The 26,613-nt window shown below is 40.0% G+C and overlaps 1 protein-coding gene across 2 annotated transcripts in view; it reads right to left on the bottom strand.

Moving 5' to 3' along the window:
* Window positions 1–26,613, bottom strand: part of erfl1 (Ets2 repressor factor like 1) — a 157,948-nt gene that overhangs the window by 85,104 nt on the left and 46,231 nt on the right. The window contains exon 7 of one of the 2 annotated variants that reach the window (XM_041793690.1): window positions 7,992–8,056. The gene's annotated coding sequence lies outside the window, so the exon portion shown is untranslated. Of the gene's footprint in view, window positions 1–3,132; window positions 3,262–7,991; window positions 8,057–26,613 lie in introns of those variants that run through there. The other variant, XM_041793691.1, reaches the window with a different exon arrangement.

Raw genomic sequence — 26,613 nt, 5'->3', positions numbered from 1 at the left:
ACCAAAACGTTGCCAACGCATTTGTTCAAGGACAACAGCGTGCAGAAGTTAGCCTGCAAATTTTGATGGAGTCATTGCTCTCTCAAGCAGTGTTCCTACACACTTTTAACAATCAAATTTAAGACTTTTTAAGACATGTGCTGATAAAAATTAAGGCCAGATTCTGTACAGCAGACAATCAAAAATGAAATGTATGTGATATGCCCTGAATGATCTGGTTTAATGCAGGACAAAGAAATGGTTTGATCATAAAAGTTAAATGTGATGATTTCTGGCAAATTCAATGCCATTTTTCTCCCAAGATAAGATATGGTGATATCTATCATAATATATGCAGAAAGCACATACTCAAAAAGAATGATTAAAAACAAAGTTTTAATTTATGTTTTATCTATTTCATTGAAGATTTTTTTAAAAACAAAGGCAGGAATAGGTGAATTAAATCAAACAAACACAGTTTAAATCAAATATGTGTAGGTAGAAAGCCAAAATTGGATAAAGAAGCATCTAAGTCAATGTGCCAGCTAAAATTTTAGATCACTTACTTGCAGAAATAAGACCTTAAATTCCTCAATAAACCTCAATAAACTAGTGTTTTTTAAAGCTTTGGCACTCTTGGATACAATCATTAAAATAATCCAGGATGTAATATTTTAAGATACTTGGTATAAAAAAGTATAAAATAATCAAACAAGCTGAACTCAGACTGAAAAAAAGTTTTTTATTTTTTACCCCATAAAAAGTATAGAAAAGACAGACTTCATTTTAAAGTTGGCAGTGATCAAATATAACTTAAAATGTTGTGGTATGTGAAGGTGAAAATATCAAAGCAGCATCCACTCGAGGATCCAAGAAAACATGAACTTTGCCAGGTAAGAGCGCTAATGTGACTTTGACCTCTTCAGCACTATTGCTTGTTTCAAAACTGGAGCACTGAGGATAGAAAAACTGAAAAATCTGTATAATTTTTTTTAAAAAGTTCACAAAGTGAGCCACACGCTCATTACCAAAAAGCATCCACATAGAGTGTGTACATCAGAAGTATGAAAAAGATGAGTCTTTCAACTCTCAGTTTTAAAAAGGGTTCTTCATAATTACAACTGAGCTGCCACAAAAATATGGCATTAAAGCAGGGTCAAATCTGGCCTCAAGACTTTCACAAGTAAAAACTGACCAGATTAAATAGTAAAAGGAAGCATGTTCGAATGCAACTAAATGGTCAAGAGAGGAACAGCTTGACAGGTTTTCTCAGGTAAAGCAAGTGACTTATGAAGCCAGTCTGACTGAGTGAAGCTCACACAAACACAAAGGAAAGCCTTAATCTGCCCTGTGTGCGTGTGTTGGTATCAGTGATAGTTGGTAAATGTGTATCTTGAAAAAGTTTGTATGTTAGTGTGGGTTACGATTAAATATTGCATGTGAGACAGATTCAGTGTAACTCATAGTGATTGGGAATGCACTACACAGATGATATTTGTTTATCTTTGTCATGATTATGATTTTGATGTTATTGAACCTAGGGCGGTCAAAAGATTACAAATTTTATTTGACATTAATCTAAGAATCAATGTCTACTATCTATTGTATTGCATTTAAAATTCCACTTAAAACTGTTTACAGTCTCTTTGTCATTTTTTCTACTGTCTTAAACTAAGGGTACACGACTTCCTCTTTTGACACAGATCTACTTTTAAAGGTAGATCTATGATTTTTACATAAACTTAACCATAGGAAAAGGAACTTGTTATGGACTGAAAGGGAAATAGGGGTACAGTAGAAAGGTAAATGTTTGATAACACAACTTGCAGATGACTTTTGAATGTTCTGTGAGTTTTTTTAATGTGAAAAGAGACATTAAGGAGCATTGGTGTATATTTACATCACTGTAGCTGCAGGGAGACGCTGACAACCCAGTGTCTTTTGAGTGGTGTGGCGAGGCACACTGGTGTGCCTTGAGGCAAGTCTAGGTGTGCCATGAGAATTTGCTCAGCGATACAATGTTACTGCAACTATACAACTACTTTACTTACTTTTGTCTTCTGTTTTCTTCTAGACAAACTTTGCCATGTTTCGACTAAGTTGACTGCAGGAACTTCGCAGAAACATGGCAAGGTCACACAAAACTATACTCGCCTGCCAATAAGAAAACAGAGATATTATAGTCTGTGAAGATGGTACGAACGTATTTGGAGTATAACTGTAACATGGTTTCAAGAGCCTGTTTGTATCGATATGAATATGGTGTGCCATGGGGTTAGCTTGATCTTAGGTGTGCCCTGGGCAAAAAAACATTAAAAACCACTGGCTTAACAGCTATCTGCTAAAGGGACAATAAACCATGAGATTAGTTGTGATGAACTAAAATTTTGCATTAATTGTTGATCTTAGTTAATTGTGATTTATGCAATTAATCTTGACAGCCGTACTTGTGACCCAAGTCACTCAATATAATAAAATTATTATTTAAAAAAGGCTTGGGTAAATGGAATTTTAGGTACACGCTTAAATCAGTCCAATACAAATGCATGTTAACTAACAAGAAAAGTTTACCAAAGCACCACAAACTTCATAAAAACAGCACAATAAAAGGTTAACCAGGTACACACAACAGTGGCTGGTTAGCTATAGCTACATTCATACACACTATACAATGTTAAATAAATCACAATATCTACGCTGAACTTTGACTAAAAGCTAACAAATATTAAGCTAAGTCTGCGCACGCGCATTTCCAAGCAATCCCAATTGTGCCGTTTTGACTTAGCTAACTTTGAAGGGAATTTCCTCGTGCTTCTCTGATACTTTTCATCTCAAATTTGTCCGGATTCAACGCCTCAGTCTCTGAAGCCACAGAAGGATGTAAATTACAAATGTATCGCTAAAGCAGCTCTACAGTTGAAACCTTTTAGGAGTTGCTGCCGAGCTGTTGAGAAGGAAACGCGCCGCGGTCGACAACTCTGCGGCGCACGAGCGCACGCAGCCTATAGCAATCAATTTCTGCATGAGGCGCACGCGTTTCCCCCTCTCACCAGCGAAGTGCATTATACTACTCAGGAGATTCTCATTTCTGACGCGTTTCTCAATTATTAATGCCGCTCGTCCGTAACACTACAGGGAAAGTAGGATGCTTACCTTCACCGCTGCTCCTTCATTGACTTGAACGGCTGCTCCTACTTTAGTTGTGGGGAATCCTGTCGACGTGCGCGGAGGGTTGATGGAAATCTGGGCAGTTCAACAGATCGGATCGCGCCTCCTTCTCCTCCCTGCCTCCGGCATTAAACTACACTGATGAAGAACAGCATGATCTGTGAGTGGCAATGAAGGAAGAGATCCCATAAGAGGGAAAGGAAGAAAAAAAAAAGATGAGTGGTATAAGGACGCAGCGCGCAGGACTGGAGCGGGGAAAAAGTTGCCCTGGAAGCAGGAAAAAGTTGACAGGCAAAAAAGGGGGACTCCGCTGCAAGTGGCTGCTGTCCGGAGTGGATCTAGTTTACATGTAACCAAAAAAAAAAAAAAAAAAAACGGAGATGGAGAAACAGGCAGGTGTTAAGCGCGCAGGGGAGAGATCCGAGCGCGCAGTGAGAGAGAGAAAACGAGGGGGGAGGAAAAAGAGAGGTGCTGAGCCTGAACCTCACATCAGCCTGACTGCATTTAAGTTTGAATCAGCTGCACACTCTGTTCTGCACGTGTTCCCGTGGACGTGAGACAGAAAAAATTGACCTGCACAGTGAAGAGCCCCGCGCCGGGAAAATATATGTAGACGGGTGGTGGCCAGAAATCGGATCGATCGGGTTATAATTTTGTCCAAAGTCGAGGGAAAATAAAGTTCATGGAGGAATGAAATTTGAAAACAGATGGCGAATCCCGTCGCCCTCCTAAATAAGATTCGATCTTTGGGAATGGAGTGTAGATAATATTTGGTTGGACGTTTGATGAAAATGACGGATTTTTCATTTTGGACAGGTGGGGGTTGATGGAGTGAGGAGGGGGAGGCAGGGGAGGGTGGGGGGTGATAGAAGGTGGATATGATGCGTCTAGAGACAGAAACTAAACTTAGGAGAGGAGGACGCAGTGGGTTTTTTTTTTCTTCTCCCCTTCAAATTTCATCCCTATCCTTCTTTCTCCATTTGCCCCCACAAATACCCCCCACCCTCACTTCCCCCCCACACCTCACCCTCGCAAAGAGGGGCGCCGGGTGGAAGGAGGAAAAGGAGAGAAAACAAGAATACCAAATAAATGAGAAATTTTCGTACAGGCCCCGCTTCCGTGCGTTCCATGCTAGCAATAACAATTAAATATCGACCGCTTTCCCGGCCGGAGAGAACCTGAGATACCCAGAGACTGCCAAGTACCGAGACCCCCCTTCCCTCCCCTCCCATTTCTCCCCATCTTCCACATATGCACTCCCTCACTCACTCACTCCCCTCCTCTTCTCGTCATCCCCTCCCCATACACCTCTTTTCCTTCTAATCCAAGTCCATCAGGCCAATCTCTTCTAATTTGGTGTATCTCATTTCTCTTGATTCTATCCCACAACCCATTTCAGCTCCACTTTTATCATTGCTGATTTGGGGGTGGCCCCTCGGACACACTCCCAATTTTCTCCCCAATGCAGGAGGACTTCCTCACACCATGCATGTTAGTTTATCAAAATCAATTATGGGATTGAGATTCACATTGCTTTCACTCTGGTGTTAGAGCGTCAGGCTCATTGGAGCTACTGCTTTGCTCGACTTCGGCTTCATTTTGACGACTTATGGGTCATTTTCAGCACATTTTCAACTCAACATGCCTACAAAGACAATAAGTGATCCAGCACTGCCTCATTAAAACACACTGGGATTTAAAAAGACACAAATTTGTATAAAACAATACAGACATAGATATTAACATGAGGGAGATGGGTTCATTGACTATTGCAGAACACCTTACTTGTTTATTTGTTTTCACAGTTTTTCCTCAGTCTATTTTTGCCACTTAGTTTATTATCCTGTAAGATGTAATGTATAAAATGGTGCGCAAGAATTTGGTAATCTGTCATTTGGAAGACCTGACTGAAATCAAGAGACACATGGATTGCTGACAGATGTCAATAAACAACAGAACTTCAGCAGGGAACACGAAAAATTCAGCGTCAATGGCTTGAACTGTTCACTAGGGGCCAACTGGCATTGATTTTTTAGGCCAATACAGTACCGATTATTAGTAGTTCTGAGCAATCACTGATATTTGGAACCAATATGTAAACTTGGAACAAAAAGTTAGGAAACTTGCATTTGGTAAACTATTTCTTTGTTGTAATGCTTCTTGGCAATAAATCATATACCATTGGAAAGTCTGTTTATTACCCTTTTAGATGGTTCCACATTTGTAAGGAACATGCATTCGTGGGATGAGCAGCAGAGCTGAGTATGTTGGTTGCACCCATGAAAAATTTGCCAAATCACTATTATAAAAGAAATACTGTACATGCAAAAACATTTGAAATAAATTGGATTAAACTTCTGTTTAGGGTTAGGGTATGAGTTGAGATAAAGATTGGGACACAAAAAGTTAAAAGTTTAAAAACTGACTTGCAAAACTTGATTACACATGTACAACATAACATGTAATAGGCTAAAGCAGAGAAAACAGTCTGATTACAAGAAAAAAGTTTGTCCTCCATTGAAATTTCAAATACAGCCAGCATAGCTAGCATAGGCCCATTAACTGTACAAGCTACGTAGATAATGGAGATACACAGCTAATGTAGCTAAACTCATTGAGTAGTGACATATCTGTTATCTACGTAGCTAAGTAAGCTTTAGCTACTTTAGCTAAGGCTCCATTGCTAAAGCTAACGAGGTCAAAGATAATGGAGCTTTGTAGCTAAAGTAGCTAACCTAGATAAAGCTGAGCTCATACAGCAGCTATGTAAGATACATAGGCACATTATCTATGTAGTTTGTAGCTTTAGCTACATTTGCTAAATATAACTTATATAAATTGGCTTATATAAAAACATTGGTTACATTGCTAAAATAGTTATGTTAGCTTTAGCTACCAAAGCTAAAGAGAGCCACACTTCATGAAGCTACTTCTTAAATGGGTCTATGCATACTTGTAATTTAATCCAGGATTACACCTCTGACTTCTCATTTTTTAAATTTATGAAGTCTGTAATGTTTGCAGTGTGGATATTTCATGAATTCAACTGCCAAACTTTGTTAGTAATCCCTTAATCTGCATAGTTTTCCCAGAATGCCTATGAGTGTTGATACTTTTGCACCATGAGTGAAGTGCCCGTCATTTTGACAAGTCTTGTCTGTGAGGACCAACTTTGGTAAAACAAGGATGGTGTACTGAACTCTAGGAAGAGAACTTTCTGGGAGAAATTAGTATTTTCAACATGTTTAGTTAGTTCATTTCAGCTGGACAAAGATATACATATGATGGGTGGTGCACTTTTTTTAAAGATATATTTTGGGCATTTTTGTGCCTTTATTTGACTGAGGAGGACAGAAGTTAGAGTCGGAAACAAGGACGAGATCAGCGGAAAGACATGAGCTAAAGGGCCTCAGCCGGATTCGAACCCTGGCCGTCCGCATACATGGGGTGCACCTTGAACCACTAGGCCACCTGCACCCCATGCACTGATTTTTGAGAACCACTTACTAGACTATTTTCTGTCAGGGCACAATTTCAACTTTTTGTTACTATGTTTTTTTGAGACCATGTCTAAAACCTGTTTGGCTGATTGAAGACAATGGCAAGCTGGATTTTGATTGAAGACAAAAAAAATGGAGATTCAGTTTGCAGAATCTGTTAATAAATGACAACACTAAAGAAATGACCATAACAAAGTCAATATCTGTGGTCATGAACAGGAAATAGTGGGGATTTTTGTAGAATGGTTGATTATCATTTGATGGTTTTTCAAACAGCACAATGGGGGACTTCATGTTTGGTGTTAAATTCACAACTCTCAAGGCTTCTTGAAGAGTGACTAGACTCAGGAGAGATTTGGGTAGTCTGTCACTTTTTAAGATAATTTCAGTGGGTGCTTTATTCTCATTCAGATAGGAAAATGGGAAATGTGTATCCAGTGTGATGAGGACTACATCTCCTGTACATGGGACTTCTCTTCTCTGCTGACCGAGCTAAAACAGCGCACATTTCGGTCTCATTTCTGTCATAACAGGGTGAAAGAACAGAGCTAAGGCTTTCTGAAAAATGTTGCAGAAGCAATGACCAAAGTAAAGCAATGGCCACAGCATAACTTTATTATTTATGGTCTTGATTTGATTGACAATAGTGAAAAAACAACAACCATGATATAAACACAACAGACTGTCGATTGATTGGTAGGCTGACTTTTTGATAACCTCTTACTGTCATATTTTCCTTTGTAGCATTGTTTTGTTTTAAGATGGGTGGATTTATGTTGGGCATATAACTGATAAAACCCTTCAAGGCTTCAAGAATTTGGTGGTCTGTCATACAGAGGACAAAAATGGACCAAAAGATGAACGTACAAAGATAAACACTGGAGAAGCAGGTGACAACCAACAAAACTCAAACGGTGACCATGAAAAACTGGAATGTTTGGCCATGACTTGTACAGTTGTGAAAAATTAAAGTTCCTGTGAGCAACTTTTAATTTGTGTTGATTTGGTGACCCCTGTGAACAAAAGTGGTACCTCCTATCCCTTTGCTGATCTTGCTCTTTACAGTTATAAGTTATGTGTGTTTACCTGAGTATCTCCTCCCGCTCTCCACTATTAATATCACATCATGTTAAACTTTGCACTTTACCTTGCTTTGTCTGACACCTGAAGAAGTAAAAGTCTCCTCACAGGTGCTTAAAAGACATAAATATCAATAAATACATATTTTACATCTCAAAAATAAGTGTCTCACTTCATAGGAGAGCAGGTCTAGGCCTTCTATTCTTTATAATAGAACTGCACATACCCAACATTGATCCTCCAGCAAGCATAGAAATAACTTACTTGTTACAGGTAGAAATCTTGAGCAGAACCGGACATGGAGATGGACAGCCATCTGCCACAAGTAGCTAGCCAGAAAAAGAAAAAAAACATGTAAATACAAAGGGGCTGCTCCATTATAAAAAATCACAATAATTATAAATGATATTGTGACCATGATCAACTGATCTTTTCACTGATGTGATGACAACACTTAACACTTGTTCAAACAGTTGACCAGTTCCTTGAGCCCAGAGTTGCCAGCAGTGTTTAATGGAAGCATGTCTTTTTCTAGCACGCACGGTGTGATGACCTCTAATGTTCCTCTATGTCTAAGAGAGCTGGTCGGATTGTAAAGTATATCATAAAAGCTAACTGTGCTTTTGTTGGAGCATTGAGCATTTTTGCATTTATTTATTTCTTGAATATATACAATCAATGTGAAAATTTCTGCCTTGAAAGACAGCCACAACTGTTGCCAGTTGCCTGTTAAAGGTGACTGAGGTAATTTTACCTTTTCGTTCATGAAAACTGCCTGTCATCTTCTTTAGCTCTCACCTTTTAAACTACCCAGAGTGCATGCTGCTCCTCACTTAAATTGTCCTCAGCTAATCGTGAGGGGTCTGGCTGCAGACGGTACATTTCTGACAGCTGTTCTCGCAGACTGTTCATCTGAGACACCGTATATCTCAGAAAAAAAGTGCCATTATTTGTCAGTACAACATATTTCCAGTTTTTGAGTTTTTTAAATTAAATTTATTCATAAACAAAGTCTGGCAGTTATATTCAAGAAATAACCACGTTACAAACATTACAGACTAAGAAGCATATCAGAAATAAAACAGAGAAAAAGGTCAGAGGTCTAATCAGGGATTACATTATTCAAAGATCCATTTTAGAAGAAGTTAGCTAAGCTAGCTATGTAATAAACATAACTTACTACATAAGCCAACGTAGGTAAGTAAGCTTTACTGATGTGAGCTTTAGCAAATGTAGCTAAAGCTAATGTAGCTACATAAATTAGTTTACATAGCTGCTTTGTAAGGTTAGCTTTAGCTCTGTTAGCTATGTAGCTCTGCTAGCTGTATAGCTGACACAACTAAAGGAGCTTTGTTAGCTATGTTGGCTGTGTCAGAGTGATTTCATGGAGGATGAGTTTTTTCCTGTAAGCAGACTGTCTACTCGGCTTTATTAAAGGTTTTTTGATTAGACTTTCGGTATCCTAACCCTTAACTTAACCCTAAATGAAACCTTAATCTAATTTAATTTCCAAAGATTTAGCGTTTATTTCTGCTCTGAGATATTTGGCATCCCAGATAAACGGTCTGAGAGTGACCATCAGGAATAAACGGTCTGCAGCCAGACTTCCTTGAGTTAATTGCCCAGCACTAAAACATACTGCGTTACCACGGCAAATAGTCACTGCTTTGGCCACAATACGTACTAAAAAGGTGGCAAATAGGTAGAGCTGTTCTAATTCCAATATGAGTATCAGAAATACATCCAAAGCTCCTGAAAATGGGGGTACTGGTATCAGTGAGCACACATGCTTATGTAGAGATCTGGTATCAGCCTTGTTACATATGACAAAGAGTGACGCAGGTTATTAAAAGTTCAATAACTTTTAACCATAAGTCACAGCCTTTTACCTTTTCCTCTCTTAAAACAAACCATTGTGCCATTCAGTTGTAACTATCAATGCCTTTGTAGTGACCCTGGAGCTTGGGTGACTTTTTAAGGACTTTTAATATTAAATCCACACCAGTACATTTGATAATAAATGCCTTTTTGTCTGTTTTTTTAAAAACCCATTTTGATTGTATATTGAATGCTAACCGCCATACTGGTTTTCCAGACTGCTTTGTTAGAGGAATGTGTCAAACTGTGCATGCTTAAACATGAAGATCATTATGGAATCGATGTGGAAAGAGCATAATGGAGAGACAGAGAGACCCTGCAGTGGTCCTCTGTGTTATTGTTGGTATCGGAATCAGTATCAGGATTGAGTTTGGGAACAGTGACTTATTATATATATTAGCAAAAATTATATATGGTTCATCCCAAGACAAAAGGAGCGTGATAAAGCAAATGGGAGATCTTGTTTAATCCAGAGTGTCCTGTTTTCATGATTGCGAGAAGCACTGAAACACACTGTGACACAATGGCATATAGTCATTGTTTTGTAGCAGATCAGTACTTGGTATCGGCCCAGACCCAACGCTCTGGTATCGGGAAGGAAAAAGTGGTATTGGAACATCTCGAGGCCATACTGAGTACAGAATCCCATCTTTTCGTAAACAGGATTGCATAGAGAAACACTGAGAGTGAAGAGATTTTTGTCCTTTTACTGGTGAAATCTACTGGGTGAGACATTTCAAATTTAAAGTGCTCAGACTACTTTTTTATTCCAGTCATTTTTTTTCCATGCGGTAAGTGAATACACCATTTTTGGGCATTTTTTTGAAAACCGCTGTGGCTCTTTGTGCAAAATGATGACCTCTAATCTAGTGGTCTATATCCACCAGGGAACAAAAGGGAGTCTGGGGGTTTGAAGCTCTCAGACCCCAAAGACAAACAGGTAGACTCCATTCCTTTGCAACAACCTCCTTTTGTTGATTGACAGGGCCTCTGGATTTGTGCAAACTCGTGACAAGACTGCCAGAGGAGTGGCATTATGTTGGACTTATAAGTCCTGAGCACGCCAATGCCAACTTTTCCAAACGAATTGCACAACTATCAAAAGTTTCTCCATCATTGTCGTTGTGTCTTCTCTCACTCCTCTTTATATTTTTTTCCGCCTCAGAACTTCTCTCTGCTCGCACCCAAGCCATTCAATTTCTATTTATTTCACCCCCCCCCCACCCTCACCTCGCCTCCACCCGCCTCCACCCCCCCCCCCCCCAACCCCCCTCTCGCTCTCCCTCATCCTCCGTCTCATCTCTCCTTTTCCACACCTCTCCTCGCTATTAAAACCCACTCTTCCCCCTGTTGTCACCCTAATTCTCCCTCCCTCCATCCATCCCGCCGTCTTTTCCCTTTTCCTTATACTTCCCTCCACCTCGTTATCTCCCCCGTTTGACTTTAATTAGTTAATGCATTAATTATCTACGCCCCAATACCTGCACCATTAACATAGCCTCTCCTCCCCGTGGCTCCCTCTCTGTCTCACCCCGAGGCCTCTGGGCTGGAGATGCTGCGCGGACGCACGGCTAAAGCGCGCACACGCACGGACACACAAAACCTGCTTTCTCCCTCTCTCCCTTTTTTACCCCATGCCTCTTTTTCACTCTATTTCTCAGTCTTCCACTCTTTGCCCCCTACCTATTTCCCCCCAAGTCATCTCTCTCCCCCCTCTCTATCTTTCTTCTGCCCCCCTCATACTCTCCTCTTTTTCTCTCTGTGCCTTGCAGTCGCCTCTGCCGGCTGCTCTCTCTCCCCGGCGACGGAATTATGAAAAATGCGCCCATCGACAGAGCGCCTCAGCTTCGATTAGCCGAGATGGGACATGACAGGCCGCGATCAATACTTATACCGTCCTATAACGTGTCAACTAATGAATCAATCTCGGCTAAATTTTCCATTTTTCAAAAGCCGACGCGAGAGACTGGAATATCCTCTTTTGTAAAGATATTATTATCGATTTCGTCGGCAATTTGACATCGGGGGTAGTTAATTCCACTCTAGAATAAAATTGAAAACACTTGAGATTGAAGTGAGAGAGGGAAGAGAGAGGGAGAGGAGGGGGGAGAGGGGAGAGGAGAGGAGGGAGGCAAGGGCAGGCAGGAGGGGAGGGGGGGAGACGGCTGTTGACTTGATAAAAGAGAATGGGAAGATGGAAGGAAGGGGGAGAGGAGGGAAGGAAGAAGAGATACTACTGTGGTGATGCAGAGACAGCAGCAGTCTGTCTATCTATCTATCTATCTATCTATCTATCTATCTAATGTTAAAGTGAAAACAGATTTCTACAAAGGAGTGTAAATGAAACAAAAAGATGTAAGATAAAATAAGTGACTGCATAAATATTCACCCCCTTTTAAAGCGACTGACCCTTTTCAACAGAACTTCAGCCAACTGGAGCTAGTAGTCTCAGTATTAATTAAATATGGATCACCTGAGTGTAGTGAATGTGTCTCAAGTGATTGGAGTATGTAGACAGCTGTGTCTGGAAGGTCCAGTCACTGGTTAATCAGTATTCCTGGCTACCATTACACCATGAAGTCAAAGGAACACTCCAAGCAAATTCAAGAATTGGAAGACATATGGCACACGTGTAAATCTGCCTAGATCAGGCCATCCTCACAAACTGAGTGAGCGTGCAAGAAGGAGACTAGTGAGATAGGCCGCCAAGACACCAGAACTCACAAGAAATCTTGACTACAGTTCTCCAAAAGGCATGTGGGAGACTCCATGGTTAAGTGGAAGAAAGTACCAAAATGGGGCTTTGTGGCAATCAGAAAAGACACTATGTTTGGTGGAACAGTGCACATCACCACAAACAACACCACCCCCCCATGAAGCACAGTGGTGTCAGCATCATGCTGTGGGGGATGCTTCTCGGCAGTGGGTCCTGGAAGGTTTGTAAAGGTACAGGCTATAATGGATGTGGCAAAATATAGGAAAATCCTGGAGGACAGTATTATTCAGTCTGCAAGAGAACGAAAGCTTGGGAGAATTATTGTTTTCCAACATAACAATGACCCAAACTATTCAGTGAAAGCTACGCAGAAAGAGTTTATAGACAGAAGAAAAAGAGTAAAATTAGCAGTAAAAAAGACCAGGTGGGAGGTGGAAGTTGGTACCGCAATCTCAGCAAGCCTGTGGAAAGAGAGCTTAGAGAACGTACAAACCAGTTCAAAAAAAACAATGCATTGCCTTGTCCAGCTCAAAATTATACATAGGCTGCCCTACTCCAAGGAGAAGCTACACTCCACAGACCAAGAAACATCTCCTTTGTGTGATAAATGTCATACCCCTGTAGCAAACCATCATCACAGTTTTGTACTCTGTCCTTGAACTCAATGTTTGGGACTGGATGGTTTTTTTGTTTTTGTTTTTTTTTTTTTATATCTGAGGCTATGAACAAAATAGAGCCAGAGCCTTTGCTTATCATTCTTGGCTTATCTGAATCCTCTAAAAGATTAAACAGTGTGCAGCAATGCTTTCTCTCTCACTGCCTTATAATAGCAAAGAAACTGATATTAATGCTAGGGAAGAGCGAGTGCCCCTAGCTCTAAGATGTGGTTAGATGATTTTACTAACACGCTCCACTTGGAGAGGAAAAGATACACTCTGAAGGATAAACTTCCACAATTCAATAAGACCTGGAATCCAGCATTCATAATTATTAAAACCATGGTGATTGTGACATTGTGAAATAATAAAGAGTGAAAAATAGCCCAAGGTTTGGGTTATAGGGTAACTGGGGAAGGTAGGGGGAACTATGGATGGTTTTCTAAACAACTTGGTATTTTTTTTTTCTTCAGATTTCATTTAGGTTCTGTACCATTCAGTTCTGTATTTCAATGCGTGAGCACATTTGTGAAAAAACAACTTGAGACCTGCATGTACAAGGAAATGTATTTGATACCGGATTGCTCAATACCTGCAACATTCACATACACACTTTGTGCTACATAATTTTGAATGAAAAGTGACATACAAATAAAGGCTGACTGATTGATTTTCAATCCATAACAAGTTTCTTTTTCACTATCCATTACCATCTGAAGTTCCTGATTTTCTTTAAACTTAAAGCAGGTCTGTATCTAAACAAAAAGTCAGTCATTCTTAGTTCAAGACAGTAAAAAAGTTCCACAACGAAATAAGAGCAATTAAAAAAAAACGATTAATAGTGGAATTTCAAAATGAGACAACAAAGAGATTTTTCACTATTAAAAATAGAAACCCTGAGATCAGAGCGATCAAAAATTATGAACAGTTTCACAGCCCTACTTAAAATATAAAACAGGACCTCAAACAAATACTGATATAAATCAGCCTAACAGTTCTGATTTAACAGGCTGAATAAAACTAAAGATAGACCAATTATTGACGCTAACGAAGGGTAGGCCTGGCTGATTATTGATGCATTGGCATTTAGCAGTTATCAGTATCAGTATTTTATTTTCCCATATCGGCCCAGCTTCTCTGGCTCCACTGCAAGGTGTGTCTTCCCCTCTGACTTTGTTTTCATTCTCTACAGTCTCGCCTAATCTCCTTCCCACAACCCTATGACTGGCTTGATGTCACATAACTAGCTAATCAGCACTGACGCCTGGGTGGCACTGACAGAGGGAGAGTACGGCATCACTTCCTGTTTCTTGTTGCAGTGTTGCTCTGTGCTGTTTCTCATGTTGACAGAGCTTGTGCTAAATAGTCTATTTTTATTCATCTTTAACATGCAGTTCTACTTTGTCACATTAAGGGCATTTTATAAGTCATAATAAATGCATAATGGTTCTAAATATAATTTTTTGGTCTCATGCACTACTTATAATCAGTGTTGATATTGGCCCTGAAAAACCAACATCAGTTGACCCTTAAATAAAACAATAAAAGATGATGCTATTAAAAGAATAAAAAGATCTTTTAGGGTAAAAAGGTAAATGACTGTAAGAAACAGTAAACCTAAGGAGAATGTAATAATCTGATCGTAGGGGGAATGGATGATTTAGAGCAGCAGTTAGTTTAACAAACAGGCACAACACCCTCAAAGTTTTAAAGCTGCAGATAAATACACAAAGACAAACACACACAAGCTGCTCCTGGGTTGCATACGCATGCGAGTGCCTTCAGGGCATGCATGATCAAAATTGGTTATCATTTGGCTTTTTACTGGTGTCATATCGAAGTTTAAAATCCTGGTGTCATGACAGCCCTAAGTGGTAAGTGGTAAGTTTGTCCAATCTTGTCAACAGACGAGGTTGATATTAGATCATTTAGGAAACAAGGTTTTTGATACCTATATGCTTTGGTCTCACTTTTTTCTAACAACAATGTCTGTTATCTAACTATAGTACTGGAAAGTGAAAAAGCTTTAAAAAGTACTAATATTACATAAGACAGGAGCTAAGGAGAGGAATAAATCAAACAAAAACTGCAAGTAAACTCCTGCACTCTATTTAAATTTTGCGAATGCATTGGCAGTGGTCTTTACTTAAAAACTGCCAGAGAGGTGTTTTTATTTACAGCTTCAAGGACTCTCAGCTCATATGAATTACAATCAAGATGCTTAAGTAATCCTTTGAAACGCAGAAGTTACATTCCAGGTCTGGTCACATGACTGACTATCTAGCCAACAAGAAGTAGATGAACTAGTCCCAGTTTGATTTGACTTCATGAGTGTTAACGTGTACTTTATGTCATATTTACAAACTAGCATCTGAGTGTTTGTGTGCATGTACGAGCACATGCCTGGATGTGTGTGTGTCAGTGCAGAGAGGGAGAGAGAGAGAGAAGGAGAGAGGGAGAGAGAGGAGCGTCAGCATGTGTGTCAGAGTGAAATATAGATGGAGGAGGCCGGTGTGTGTGAGGGTCAGCGAGGTGCAGTGTAACTGTCGACAATCACAGCCTTATTTACCTGTCAAAAACACTATCATCCCACACAGCCCCAGCCAAGCAATTTCTCCTGTCTCTTCCTCCCTCCTCACCCTCTCTCTCTCCCCCTCTTTCTCACTCTCTCTCTACCTCCAATTACAACCTAGAGGGCTATTTCTCTCCAGGACAAAAACACTACCCGCTAGCCCTCCCTCTCCTTTCCGATAGCCCCTTCTCTCTCGCCATTTCTGAACCTCCTCTCTCCTTTTTCTACCCCCCACTCTCTCCCCCGTTCTTTTTCCTCTGCTGAGAGTTGGAGAGTGGAAATGAACAAGCTGTAAACACACACCACTTATGGCAGTGTATGCTGTTGTGTATTTGTTGGTGGAGGCTGGATGAGGTGAAGGCTGTGGTATATGAGGCCAGAGGTGTGGGCTACAGTACCAGATGGAGAGACGTGAAATAAAGATGCACGGCGGGTTGACAGGCGGTTTGATCAATGCACTGTTGGTCGCTCACTAAACCCTCCTGTTCCGAAACGGCGTCTGCTGAAAAGTGCACAGTTACAAAGCATGTTCATTTTTACACACTATGTGCTGTCTGCTTCCTTATACTGCTCTGCTGTTAAACAAGGAAACTGTAGTCAATATTCTGCACACATTCTCAACAAAATCCCAAAGAAGCCTCAGTAAATTAACCCTACTGTGTACACAAAGCTGAAAGACATCTCCAAAACTGCTAACATCTTGAGTGGCACTCACTGCAGACATGTTCCTTGCAATAAATTCATAAACACAACAAAGAACAAAACAAATATGCATTGATCCACAGCTAAACATATGCAGTGTCTAATAAATACAGTGTCTGTTCCCTTTTTAGTTGAACACAGTATGTCAATTCCACCATCAGTGGGCTCTCAATCAAAACAATAACAAAAGATGATGTTGACGGTAGTAGGAAATCATGGTGCTTTAACATGGACTTCGTCCTATTCTGATCCTATTCTGTAAATATTTTTTACATGCACACCTGGTGATTCACATCCCTTTTAACATGATAAATATTAGTATCCCAGGTTATGATCACTGTATTTTATTTGCAGAGCTGCCCGTGATGTTTATTTTTTACAACATAAACTGTGGTAACTTTGACATCTTTGAGAAACCTATGGTTTACTGGAGGCTTTAAATTCATGCAGTATATAATGTAGCCACCTCATTTTCAGCAATGGGAGAATAGACAGCAAATATTGAACATGCCCTTATCTCTGGCTGGTATCTGTACTGCCATTACATGGGACAAGGGGGCAGGGGTGAAGATATTCAGCTGTCAGTATTTAGATGCTTTGTCCTGGGCAATATAGGTTATTATTGAGGAATCCTATTTTTTAACTAATGAATCCTATTTGTGGAAAATTTAGATTTTGAAAAATGAAAAAGTAGACTTTCTCTTGAACTTTCTCTGGGTCTCCTCTTGGGCTCTGCACAGCTAAGTACAGGATAGACTGGTTGGAAATTTCCTCTGAATTGATTCTAGCTGCTTAACTGTCCTGGGTCTTCTTTGACGGATTTTTCGTTTTATGTTCTGCCAAACGTTTTCTATTGGTGAAAGGTCGGAACTGCAGGGAGGCCAGTTCAGCAGCTGGACTCTTTTACTGCGAAGCCATACTGTTGTGATGGATGTGGTATGTGGTTTAGCACTGTCTCACTAAAATATGTGATTCCTTCCCAGAAAGTGGTGCTGCCTGGATCAGAGCATATGTTGCTCTTCAACCTCTATATACTTTTCAGCATTCATAGTGCCTTTTCAGATGTGCAAGCTGCTGACGCCATAGGCACTAATGCAACTCCACACCATCAGAGATGCAGGCCTTTGAAATGTGTGCTGATAACAAGCTGGATTCTTTCCCTCCTCTTTAGTCTGCAGGACATGGAGTCCAAGGTTTTAAAAAAGAATTTAAAATTTTGATTCATCTGACCACAGAACAGTTTTCCATAGTGCCATGGTCCAATTTAAATGAGCTTTGGTTTTCTGGATTATTCACATATGGCCTCTTTGTTTTCATGGTACAGTTTTAACTTGTATTTGTGGATGGCATGGTGACCTGTGTTGACAGACAATGATTTGTGGAAGTGTTCCTGAGCCCATGCAGTAATTTAGGAAATGGGCTACAAGTGTTGTGTTCTTTGTATCAAGCTACTTTTTAACCACATGTAATAAGCGCCCAAAGTCTTGTTTTCAGATGAAATTAGATTTTTAACTCAATTTTGGAAATCAAGGTCCCCAACACTGAAATAAGATCAGGGAGGCACAGAATTCAAGGTGCTATAAATCCAGTGTTTTCAGTTTCCACAGTCAGCCATAGTTTGAGGTGCCATATCATCTGCTGCTGTTGGTCCACTGTGCTTTATCAAGTCCACAGCCAACTCTTCAAGCACTTCATGCTTCCATCTGCTGAGAAACGTTATGGAGATACTGACTCCTTTTCCAGCAGGACCATCAACACTGCCCACATGAAGCCAAAAAAAATACCAATTCTGGCATTTGTGCTATTTTAAATCAAACATAGGTTCTCCATGTTGTGAAAAACATCACATTCTGTTTATCATTTTTCACACTGTTTCAGCTTTTTAGGGTTGTATGAGAATATTCCTATGACAAAGACAGTTTGACAGATTAGAGCGACTTGAGGAATTCTGCTGATACATGACTAGTGGATAGCTGTGTGGCCTTTTATTTCCTGCACTGAGTCCTGGTGCAGAAACATACACATGTGCACAGTCACACATATACACACAGATGTACACACACAGACTGATAGCAGTCTGCTGTCTGTCTTCCTGACTGGCTCTGTGAAAAGGCCATCTGACAAAGCCATTAACAGGGCGGTGTAATACCTGTGTCTGTAGTGAGCTGAGCGACACAAAAAGACATTTATGGGCACTGCCATGACAGGAGAAGCACTGTGACATCTGAGTGACTGACTGACTGGATTTCAGGCTGGTTGACAAGAAAAGGCAGGAAGAGACACCAACGCTGCAGAGACAGAGATGGAGACAAGAGAAGGGACATGAATCATGTCAGATTGAGGGAGAGAATCCAGCCTGGAAGCTGCACACACAACTACGTTAGCCTGTATCGACACTTTGGCAAAAAAGTTTTCAAATTGATCAAACAGGGCCAAGATTTTACACAGCAGGGGTCAAATCTGAGCACAAAGAGTGTAGACATTGAGTGTTGTACTTTGAAATTTCTCCAAAAAAAAGAATTTTCATTATCAGTAAGTGTAGCACTCTGCTGTAAATGATGGGGAATTGAGGTGTCATTTTAGTGGATCTAGATGGAGAATGGGCAAAGAACAAAAAGCAAAGAAGAAAGAGTTATGGACAATAAGATGAATAGAAAGTCAGAGCAGAAATGTAAAGTGTGAGACTAAGAGGGAAAGAGGAGAATGATGTTGAATTGAGTGTGTGCATGTGTGTTGTAGTGAGTGCAGCCGGGGCAGCAGGCAGAGGCAGCTAAGCAGAACCAGCCAGCCCTCACAAACCAATCAGGCCTTCATTAGGCTGGGCGGGAGGGATCGATGGCCAGCCCGCATCAATTAAACAGCACTCGTACCACACTATATATACACACACATGCACCTATTCTATACACTGGCATCACAAACCCATACGTACACCAATCAGACACAGAAAAGTATTATTTTAAATCAGCACTTACACAGAAAAAAATGTTAAAGACTGAGATATTTTATTTCTCATACAATTGACAAACAGTATTGAATACATATTCCAACTGGGGCAAACATGATGCATTCCTGTGCACATCACAATTTAAAATCCAGCATGCCATTGTATGATTTACTCTCAAAAAAAAAAAAAAAAGTCTAATCTTACTCATCTTTAAGCTTTTGAACACTTTTCTTGTGCTTAAGAGTCATTAAACTAATCAAAGAAAAAAATAATGTCAGTTATTTTGGTATTCCATAACTTATCGAGTAAATTAAACATTAATAAAACAGAATTTAAAATAATGAGAGGAATTCCTGTCGTGAAACTTTATCAACTAAAAGAAAAGGTGCGTACTTTTAAAGTCAGTTTCCAAACTGCAATCACACTGTAACCTGTCCATTCGCTCTCTCAACCCCCGACATACACTCACAACATCGATAACACCCAATTACACATAAGCTCACACATGGTGGGTCCTGAAAACACACAATTACATGCGCTCCGGACACACTTTTTATTAACACTCAATTACACACACGCATAAATCACAGACGAGCCGTGCAGCCACGAGAGCGTAACTGGGAGCTGCTGTGTGAGGGACAGATCATTTTCTTGAGGCACTGCCCTGACAAAAGGCAAAAAAAAAAAAACAGGAAAGTTAGAGGTAAGTCCACAGAGAAGTCAGGCTATTCTGCACAACGACACATGAAAGGAGCTGGCTATGAACAAGTACCACCTATGTTGGTCTTGCTTTTTTGATGCTAACACAAGATTATTACAAATAAGCAAAACAGTGTTCAAAGATTATAAAAAATAGTGTGTTTCCTGCAGTCTCATGCAGATTGCTGGAAGTTCATGTCCAAGAGCGACTCTCAGATGCAGAATTTAAGATCACAATGTCGCACCATGTAACTATAACGTTTTAATCTCTTAGAAACAACACCTCATCCTCATCATCTTAACTTGACACAGAGATGCAGGATTATAACATGTTTAAGTGTCACTGTGTCACTGCTCCACTCTCCATCACAGCAGCAACTCTTGCTGTGTGTTTAATTCACTGGTCAGCAAATACATTGTATTGAGTCCCTTTATCATGGTGTTAAAATGCACATTACCCTTTTGTTTTAACCTTTACTAGATGAAAACCCGGTGAGATCAAAATCTCTTTCACAAGGGTGACCTGGCCAAAAGGTCAGCAGCACACATCGTTATAAACAAATAATATAATTCAAAATACATATTACAACAATTATTTAAAACAAACAATATTGCCGAAAGTGATTTAAAGTGCTGGAGTTGAGGTCAAAATAGCAATTCAAAAACACAGGCAGTGTTCAAGGGTCCCACGTTGTCAATCATTTAAGACCAAATGAAAAGCTTCAAGTGAAGTGAGTTATGACAGTTTTACCTCAGTCTGGAGAGTATTCCATGACAAAACTGAATACTCTTTACCCCTGTTCAGTCCTGACATGAGGAACACGCAGATAAAAAAAACGTCACTGGAACGCAAAGCTTAGTGGCTTTTAGTTCTTTGAAGAAGAGTACAAAAATAAGAAGAAACTAAGCCAAGAGCCTTATAAATCAGCACCTGCAAACACTCAGACCAGGCCAATCAGATTTAACATGGAGTTCACAATGATGAGTGAGGCGACTGCAACCAGAGACAAAACAGTGCACAGTTATAAACAGTTTTCAAGGACTGTAGATATTTGGCTGAAGAACTCATGTACATTAAGCAAAGGTAGAAAGGTTGCTGATATAAGATGTTTATGAGCTCTGAGGGAGAATCAGGGTTTGTTTCTGTAATAGAAGCCCAGCTTCACACTGTATTTGGGGGCAAAACTGGTAATGTGTGCTTTGAACAAAGCTTAAGATCAATAAGAAAGCCCAGATATTTACCATTTGAGACTTGCTCAATAGGTATAACTGGTATAGTTAAGATTGAAGGGATGTTGCTTGTTAACTCACTTGTGTAAGAAAATACCAAAGTTTGGTTCTGTCTGCATTCAAAACCAATTTGAGTTTCTGCAGACGTGACTGAACACTGAAAGCAGACTGTAAAAACTCAAAGGCCTGTGTAACAGAGATCAGAGATCAGAGGAGAGAACAAACGATATCTCCTGGTCCTTAAAAGTTTTTCTTTACATCCCAACCTGCTGAGATTTTTTCCCCCTCAGCAAATATATGCTGCATGCTAGGCCTGGCAATTCTGGCAAAAATCAAAATCATGATTAATTGAAATTTTTACCTTAATTATGATGGATGAATGATTGTTCCACCCGCAACCTCTGACTCTGTTTGTTCTGAAAATATTTGTACAATTTTAAAACAAATAACTGAAAGGAACATACAAAGACAAAAAAACCATGATTATTTATTGAAACAACTAAAATCAAAACACACATCAGCTGAAATTAAACTGATGTTCTTGTGTTTCAAACACAAGAACATCGTGGCCAAACGTGGCCATCGAATAGGTTGGACACCATGTAGTTCCTAGAGCAGTTTCTACAGCTGTTGTATAAATAGAGGTTGAGTTTTAGCAGACTGGATGGGATGATGTCACATGACTAGTACTTCTTCTTCCCTTTTCAGCAAGCTACATGCCTTGCAACACCTGGCTACCTATCACATGACTACTCAGCTAGTAGTTTGTTTTTAAGGGGGTGGTGCATAAGTAGAGAGAGGTATTACAAGGGAAAAATTGAAATAATTGACACGGCAGGTTTTTGTCAGTTAGAGGCTCTAAATGTATCGATTGTTTTTCGATTAATTGCCCAGCTCTACTGCATGCTGTCTGGTATACTGATAAACTTCACATATTTCACTATAAATTAAGATTAAAAACAACATCTGAAGTTTTGTGCTACAATCATATGAATATAGACAGGTGCACACTAGTTGTCTCTGAGTCGGTTGTTATTTCAGTATTTATAATAAGGTTAAAACTAATATGTCAGGCTGCACAAAGCTTCTTTTATTAATTTCTAAGTTCATTTAGACTAGCAGGAGGGTGCAGTGAGGAACTGATTGAACTGATCTTGAGATACCATGTAGTTTCTATTTATTTGTTTTTTTTTTACCAAAATGACCAATTGATTGGAAGGTCAGTGGGTAAAATTTCAGCCAACTATTTACTTTTTTTAAATGGTTGATTACAGGCCTAATAATTACTTAAGATCAATATGTACAACAGCATAAAGAGTTTTTATCTTTGAAAACTGTAAATCTCTTACAGATCAGATATGCATGATACATGAGTACAAGTGCAACTCTTACATTCAAATTTTACTTAATCATGATTAATAGACTTAACAATCTTCAATATTGCAAATGTTCAAGCTGGCGCTCACTTAGACTGATTTAGACTGAGACTGTGGAGAGCCAGAGGAGCTAACAAACCTGTCAACAGAGCCAAAGTAGCCCACTTTTAAATAAATCAATTCATCTTAAATCAATAAAATAATATGCTGATACAGACAATCAGCCAAATGCTGAAAATCAGCCCTGTTGTTTATTTAATTTGTCCTTAAATGGCTATAATTAAAAGTTTAAATTTCAGTGGGATCATCATGAGTCATTATATTACATGATAATAGTTTGAGTTATAAAATCTCAAAGAGAAATTGAACACTATTTGCAAAAGACCTAAAAATATTACTCTGGTCATGATTTTCATTTGAACACATCCTCAGCTCATTCCAGGATATCGAAGGCTTTAGAAATTTTATTTAAAAACTGCTTAAGAAACAGGAGAATGCATTATGAGAACGGATTTGTACAAAGTTTACAAAGATCAGGTGTAACGCCTTTTTCATGGCTGATGGGTGATCTCAAGATTCCCCCCCAAAACAGCTGCTGCGGTGCAGCAGATGCAACGTGGTGAAAATATTCAACTCCAAAATAAATGTGTCTGTATTGGCCGATTACCGGGCCACGCTTCCTGAGCCCTGCGCGTCACCTGCTCACTGTGGCATTGACACGTCAGTCTCCCACGGCTAACGCTATGTGACAGTGTTGAGATTATAATATCTGGCCCGTATTACCGGGCATTAACGCCATTACCGCGCCCCGCCCGTTCAGGTGGGCCACTCTGGGACTGAGAGATCAGGAAATTGAGAGAAAGTAGTGTGGAAAAGGAGGGAGGAGGATTGCAGGATAGATGAATGAATTTGAGAAAATGGGAAAAGCAGTTTAACTGCAGTTACAGGCCTGTATAGTTGAGGAAGAAAATGACTAAACATCTGACAATCAACTGGGAAAGATGGGGCATTTTCTATCTGATTTTATGGCATTGCAGGCGGATGCATTCAAGGACGACTGCAGCTTATTATGGTGTTGCAAGTAAACCATTCACTGAATAATGATGATGAGATCTGCCATCTATCCAAATCACCAGAGTACAAGTGTGTGTGGGGCTGCTGTGTGATATAATAACAAAGAAAAGGGGGTAAGAGGGGGCAGCACAATTGGATAAAGCTATTCTAATAATGAACAGCTGAACAAGCACCATCACTTCACATGATTTAATGTTTACACCATGCCACGCCTGGTTTCATATTGCTTTTTCAGAGCCTTCATTTGTTTCACCCAAAGAAAACACTTCTATTCCACAGCCTTGTTGTTTTAATTAGGGAAATTAATAAATAAGAATAAATTAATGTGGCCTCCTCCTGAACCCCCCCTGAACAGTGGCTTGCCTCCCTGCTCGCTTGCCTGCATGGGATGTATTTGCGTGCCATAATTAACGCTTAATAAGTAAGTGATTCATTATGATTAGCGTGCGGATTCGCTGTAATGGCCCCTCTCTGTGCTAGCAATCAAGCTCACTCTGTTTATCCGCACATAAGCCCCCCGATCCATCTCTGTCTGTGCTGCCCGGTCTACATATCTGCCACTGTGCTTCATTCCTCTGGTCCTAATGCAGGGGCCATTTGTTGGGCTGCTGGTGGAGGCCTCTCTATCAATCCAAGTGTCATTAGGGAAGCTGAGGAGGAGGAAGGGGCGTCATTGTCATCTAAAAAGGGGGGTGGTTGTCATGGGAAAAGAGGATCACTCATTTTGGTGATGGGGTATGAGTGTAGAAGTGAAAGATTCGTTTATCTGGAAAAGGAATTGATAGGTTTGCCAAGCGCAATGATAAGTTTGTGCAAGTAAGGCTTCATGTGTGTAAGTATCACTCATTATCACTCATCAAACAAGTACATTGAAGGGTGCTTAGAAGAAACCCCAAGAGCAGAGAAGATTTATTTATCATGGTGGGATTTTTAGGCTGGGTGGGTGAAAACTGAAGAGCTGCCACTGTTGTAATGTGAGAGAAGCTCATTTAGTTAAAGCCTCTTGGGTGTAGTTTGTTTAGTGTTTGGCGCTCATTCATACCCCCATGAGGGTGGTGTTTAATGCACAAGTCATGCCGTAATTTAAAGAGCAACGCTCGGGACAAGACAGAGGCCTCTGTGTCAGAAAATGATGATGATAAAATGATAGGAATGAAAGCTTTAAGATAGCAACGTCAGGCTATATTCACAGCCCAACAGGAATTTCCCAGGTTGAGCAGACACCAGGCCTGCTGCTCAGAGTGCCCACCTCCGGCTTGCTTCTTACACCAAAATGTGGCTTTGTTGTTTATTAAATACACTGTATGGAGTTTTTAATGAGCAGTACTCAGATCAAAACATGACAAATGGGTAGCAGGGATAGGTCGAGCTGAGCAGAGCATCCCTACTCGTCACACTGTACAATTGTTTTGAGGATCCCCTGGCGGTGGAATATTCAGTGCCCAAAAAAAGTAATCACCTCCTTGGAAGTTTGACCCTTGTGGTGATTTTAAATCAATCATGATCAACATAATTCAGCTTTTTTGAGGAAAAAAACTCTTGAATGTCACAGTAAAAACTGATTTCTAAGTAATGTCAAGAAAATAAGAATATGAAATGTAAAATAATCTCAAGTAATTGTAATATAAACCTTCACTTGAAAAACACCTGTGTCTTGAAGGTCCGGTCACTGGTTAATCAGTATTCCTGGCTACCATTACACCATGAAGAAAAATGAACACTCCAAACAACTCAGAGAAAATGTTACTGAAAAGCATAAGTCAGGGGATGGATATGAAAAGAAAAAATTCCAAGGCACTTAACATCTCCAAGAGTTCTGTTAAATCCATCATCAAGAAATGACAGGAATATGGCACATGTGTAAATCTACATAGATCAAACCATTCCCACAAACTGAGTGACTGTGCAAGAAGGAGACTAGTGAGAGAGGCCACCAAGACATCTATGACTACTCTGAAGGAGTTACAAGCCTCAGCAGCTGAGATGGAAGCAACTCTGCATACAACTGTCGACTGGGTTCTTCACCAGTCAAAGCTTCATGGGAGAGTAGCAAAGAGAAAGCCACTGTTGAATGAAGCTCATTAAATTTCAATGAGTGTTCACCAAAAGGCATGTAAGAGACTCCATGGTCAAGTGGAAGAAAGTTCTTTGGTCTGATGAGACCAAAATGGTGCTTTTTCGCCATCAGAAAAGACGTTAGTTTGGCGGAAACAGAACACTGCACAACACTACAAACACACCATCCCTACTGTGAAGCATGGTGGTGGCAGCATCATACTGTGGGGATGTTTCTCGGCAGCAGGCCCCAGAAGGCTAATAAAGATAGAGGGTAAAATGAATGAGGCAAAATACAGAAAAATCATGGAGGATAATCTTATTCAGTCTGCAAGAGAACTACAGCTTGGGAGAAGATATATTTTCTGGTAAGACAATGATCCTAAGCAGACAGCAAAAGCTACACAGAAATGGCACAGAAAGACAACAAGATGAATGTTCTGGAGTGTGCGAGTCAAAGCCCAGACTTCAATCCGATAGAGAATTTGAGGCAGGACTTCAAAAGGGCTGTTCACGCCTGATCCCTGTGCAACCTGACAGAGCTTGAGCAAATTTGCAAAGAGGAATAGAGTAAATCTGTCAAGATGTCCAAGTCTGACTGAGACCTATCCACACAGACTCAGCGCTGTGATTGCAGCCAAAGGTGCATCTACTAAATACTGACTTGAAAGGGGTGAATATTTGTGCAGTCACTTGTTTTAACTTTATTTTTATTCAGTTGCCATTACTTTGCAGAAATCTGTTTTCACTCAAACATTAAACACGTATGTATTTTTTTTGTCACAAAAGCTAAATTACATTGACCATGACAGGTTTTTTAAACCAATTAAAAAGGTAAAAAATTTAAGTAGGCAAATGATTTTATAGGCACTGTACACACACAGTGCATTTAAGAAGAAAAACAAATATAAAGAACAACCATTGTCCTCAGCTGGCTGTCCTGGAGTGTGTTGTGTTCTGCAGTGAAAGACAAAGAACAGT

This window comes from Cheilinus undulatus, linkage group 8 (assembly GCF_018320785.1).
Source record: "Cheilinus undulatus linkage group 8, ASM1832078v1, whole genome shotgun sequence".
Lineage (NCBI taxonomy): Eukaryota > Metazoa > Chordata > Actinopteri > Labriformes > Labridae > Cheilinus > Cheilinus undulatus.
Note: the sequence above shows the minus strand (reverse complement) of the source record. Positions and strands in the feature narration are given on the sequence as shown.